The 4,990-nt window shown below is 38.9% G+C and overlaps 1 pseudogene; it reads right to left on the reverse strand.

Annotated features, from left to right (window-relative positions):
- Window positions 1–1,069: 1,069 nt before the first annotated feature.
- Window positions 1,070–4,990, reverse strand: part of LOC127636645 (exonuclease mut-7 homolog) — a 59,574-nt pseudogene continuing 55,653 nt past the window's right edge.

The following is a 4,990-nucleotide window of genomic DNA, read 5'->3' on the forward strand; positions in this document are numbered from 1 at the left end:
ACTGAGGCGAAGCTGAGATTAGCCCGAAGGCCATTTGCTCAATGTCATATGTACAGAACTGAACAGGAATGCATCGTTCCACCATGTCACATTTATCAGAAACCTAACCCAGTGAGAGAAAGAGCTATGCGGAGGCAAGCTAAAAACTCCTCCCAGTGTCAGCAAGTGCAAAGACGTGTTATTAAAGATTAATAATTGTGAAGGCTCAAAAGTCGATCTCTGTGTGGAAATACTTTTCAAGTTAAACCTGTTGAGTTTAAGCCTGTTCAGATATAAAAGTTCTTTTTAAATATTTGCCGTTTAATTTTGGTGAAGGGGGAGCTCTTCAAAGATCTGCCAAGCCTACCCCTGTGCAAGGTTCTTGGCGCTTGAGCCAGACAGTCGAGCGGTGGGGGGAGAGAACCAGCAGAGGCCCCTGAGTCACGAGCCGGGGAAACTGCGGGGCTAGTGTGACGTCTCAATAGAGGGAGGGACTTCTGGGCCCGATTCAGCCCCAGTACCACGTGTTCAAGGAGCGTGGGAAAGAGGCAAGCTTTTCTTCCCAGCAAAGAAAGAGCAAGTATCGAATAACAGAAGTGCAGAAGAGCCGGGGCGGTCTGAACAGGGCAAACTAGAGCTCCGACTGAAAGCAGACAAGATTATCTCCAGCAAATGCAAACACGCAGAGCTACAGTTACAGTGAACACTTTGATATGTATATTCAGGGAGCACACATTTAAAAGGGGACACAGATGTACGCTGCTCTGTTTTACTGGACTTGGGAGGGCAGTGGGAAGGACTGTATGTGGCCCATCCTGTTATGAACTTGCAGAACATCCTCAAAAACTTGGAAGGAAAACAGGGACTGAGACATTTGTTTTTAGTTTTGACAGATTTACAAATGGAGATATGACTTAAAGACTAAACATAAACAATGACCGATGCTGAAATCATTCAAGCAAACAGAACTTTTTGGGGAGATTTAGAGATAGTGCAGTAAATCTCTTGCAATTATCTAAAGATAGATTCTAACAAGTTTTATAAAACAATGCTGGGTTGAACAAGACCCAGTGTTTGACCCAACATAAAAGTGCATACATTTATTGTGTAAAAAAATTTGTTATATACATAACAGCGCAAAAAACAAGATTAAACTGTCAAACATTGTCACAATGTAGCAAATGCAAATACCTCCATTAAAATAATAATTAAAAACATCTGAGGTGTAGATCTCATTTTTGAAACAACACCTTATGCTTTTGTAGCCACGTCATCACTAACATGCAAGACCTCTTCAAACTGCGACAGCACCCGGTCAAAGTGGGTTCCCTCCCAGAACACCTTTCCGCAGCCAGTGCAGACAAAGTACACTAGAATCCGGGGAACGAGGCCTGGCGTCTCAGTCTCCAGCTGAACTTTGGCCCTGCTGGGGAATCTGAAGGTCTGGGGGTCCAGGGAAGTTTGTGGGTCCCAGAGGCAGTGAGGGGTGAACTCTGGGCCCTCTGGGGGCCTCCAGCTATTGTAATCTGCTTGTGTCTCTTCTTGCAGTTCGAAGTCTTCCCGCTTGGGTACGTTGTCCTGGCGAAGACCTTTTTAAGACGACAAACAAAGTAATTGAGCACAACACACACTTTGTGGTATATCTTATGATGGAAGGAGCCTAAACTGATGAAAATCCTATGATTTTAACTTAACTTTGTGTGTTGTTAATGGTTCTTTGATGAGTATTTTTCAACTAATATGGTTTCTGACTGTTTCCTGCTGTGCTATCCAGCTGCGGCGGTGACTCTTTACTGAATCTACAGTGCGAAACATACAGCGCGACCAGTGTAGTCCAATTCCCGAACGAATTACTCTTATGAGCTGGTTCTTTTGAATCTACAGTGCGAAACATACAGCGCGACCAGTGTAGTCCAATTCCCGAACGAATTACTCTTATGAGCTGGTTCTTTTGAATCTACAGTGCGAAACATACAGCGCGACCAGTGTAGTCCAATTCCCGAACAAATTACTCTTATGAGCTGTTCTTTTGAATCTACAGTGCGAAACATACAGCGCGACCAGTGTAGTCCAATTCCCGAACAAATTACTCTTATGAGCTGTTCTTTTGAATCTACAGTGCGAAACATACAGCGCGACCAGTGTAGTCCAATTCCCGAACAAATTACTCTTATGAGCTGTTCTTTTGAATCTACAGTGCGAAACATACAGCGCGACCAGTGTAGTCCAATTCCCGAACAAATTACTCTTATGAGCTGTTCTTTTGAATCTACAGTGCGAAACATACAAAGCGACCAGTGTAGTCCAATTCCCGAACAAATTACTCTTATGAGCTGGCTCTTTTGAATCTACAGTGTGAAACATACAGCCCGAAACATACAGCCCAACCAGTGTAGTCCAGTTCCCGAACGAATTACTCTTATTAGCTGGTTCTTTTGAATCTATAGTGCGAAACATACAAAGCGACCAGTATAGTCCAATTCCTGAACAAATGACTCTTATGAGCTGGTTCTTTTGAATCTACAGTGTGAAACATACAGCCCGACCAGTTTAGTCCGAATCACGAAAGAATGACCTTTATGAGCCGTTTTTTTCAATCTACAGAGCGAAACATACAGCGCAAACAGTGTAGTCCAATTTCCAAACAAATTTTTTGAATCTACTCTATTAAACACAAAGGGCGACCTGTGTCATCCAAATCCAACTCTTATGAGTCTGTTCCTTTGAATATACTGCGCGAGCAACCAATGTTACGCTATTCCAGAACATAAGCCAGTTCTTTTGAATCTACAGTGTGACCTAAGTAGTCTGATTCCTGAACAAATTACTCTTATGAGTCTATTTATTTAATCTACAGCGTAGATGTTCAATGTTGTGCGAATTCCTGACGAGTAACGCTTTTGAGCCATATCTGCATATCTACAGATTTAAACACACAGCATGACCAGTATAATGCAGTTCATGTCTTGAAATTGCAAATTTCAAAATATTTCTTCCTGAAAGTAAGAATCGTTAATGGAACCATTAAGGAATCACAATTGGAATCAGAATGGTAAAATTATTTCCTACATACTGTAAATATTAAATGTTAATAATTTCACAGAAAATCACAAAGTAGTGGCAGAGATTATAAATGTTTATGGTAATATCTGTAAATGTATTAACGTACTAGACTTTTCTGTATGTCATATTGAAAACAATTACCTCTTTCTTTCATCATGCACATCATATCCTCTCTCTGCAACTTTAAGTATTCATACCAATTGCAAGCCTTGAAAGAGGTGTCGGAAAAAACTAATTTATTTGTATTAAACCATTATGACGTCATGTTAATCAAATCACCAACAAGATCCTAACTCATGTGTTAATGATAATGATATTTGAAGTGGAGTAAAATACAGGAAGTATATTGGTAGATGACAGATGACCATGGACAAGATTAAGATTTTTTAGGGTCAAATTTATATGAATGTGGGGCCTGGCTAGCTCAGTGAGATAAGACACTGACTACCATCCCTGAAGTCGTAAGTTACGAGGCAACTGAGATTCGTCCTCCGCCACATGGATAGAGGCGAGTTACTGTACCACCAAGAGAACTAGAGAGTACTGAGAATTGGAGATGCCAAATTAGGGGTAAAAATGGATACAAAAAAATACAATTATATGAACGTGTAAGGGAATTTTTTATCACCTTATTCCTTCATTGTGACAAATGGATTTTAATAAGTATAAATATCCATGTAGTCTCTAAATAAATATGAGGTCATATAATGCATGCAGCATGATAATAAAAATAGTTTCTGATGGAGTATATATACAGTAGCATGTCACAAAGCAGGATATTTCATCTCATCTACTTATATATGCTGTTTTGTATCAATAAAAAACATTTTACATTTTTATCCATGGCTGTTTTTATCTCTGCCTGTGGTAGACTTATCTTCAAATACTCTGTTAAGTCCCGTTACACCCTCACAAACACACACACTGTTAGAGCTCGGCGGCAGTGACGCAGGTTAGGTGTGAGGTTAAAAGTTTGTGTCACTTCTCATGAATCACACCTCAGTGTGGCTTCTGTCTCATCCTCAGTGAAGAACCGATTCCCACCCTTTTCAAACGGCGCTAAAAGCCTTGACACTAAACTCTCAGTTTCCACCTCACAGCAACACAAGCTAGATTAGGACATGTTAAATGGGCCACCTTAATAAGACAGCCGACCAGTTATTAAATCCAAGGGTTCAATTACTTTTTACACAGCACTGTGAATGATTAATGAGATGTGTTCAATAAAGTCATAAACGATTACACTTGTTTGTGTGTTGTTAGAGTAAGCACATGGTGTTTGTCTATACTTGTGACTTTGATGAAAATTAGATCACATTTCATGACAAATTAATGCACCAAGTCCAAAAGGTTCACATACTTTTTCTTGACACTGTAACTGTGCTAAAAAATAATGTAACAATGTAAAAATTCTTAACGGCCCTTCTAATATACAAAATAAAAATGTATATATATATTTTTTATTATTATTTATTTATATATATTTTTGGGATTAAAATAGGACAAGGAAATTGTCTTGACAGGTTTTCGTAAGAATCACCTATATGTGCTTTTAAACCTTGCAGAATGACTTTTCCATAGACTTCCATTGTACAGTAACTGCATTACTCTACATGTTATTTGTTGACAGAGCTTAAAGGAATATTCCGGGTTCAATATAAATTAATCTCAATCAACATTATTTGTGGCATGATGTTGATTAAACATAAAATGACGTTGACTAGTCCAGTGTTTACTTAAAAGACAAAAGCAGTAGCAAAAATGTAGGTTACAGTGAAGCACTTACAATGGAAGTGAATGAGGCCAGTCCAAAAATATTAAAATACACATTGTTTCAAAAGTATAGCCACAAGAAATAAACATTATACTTGTTAACATGACACTAATATGATAAAAATCATTTCTATCAGGAAGACAGGCAGGCTTGAGTGAATTTTAAGATGCCATT

This window comes from Xyrauchen texanus, chromosome 44 (genome assembly GCF_025860055.1).
Source record: "Xyrauchen texanus isolate HMW12.3.18 chromosome 44, RBS_HiC_50CHRs, whole genome shotgun sequence".
Taxonomy (NCBI): Eukaryota; Metazoa; Chordata; class Actinopteri; order Cypriniformes; family Catostomidae; genus Xyrauchen; species Xyrauchen texanus.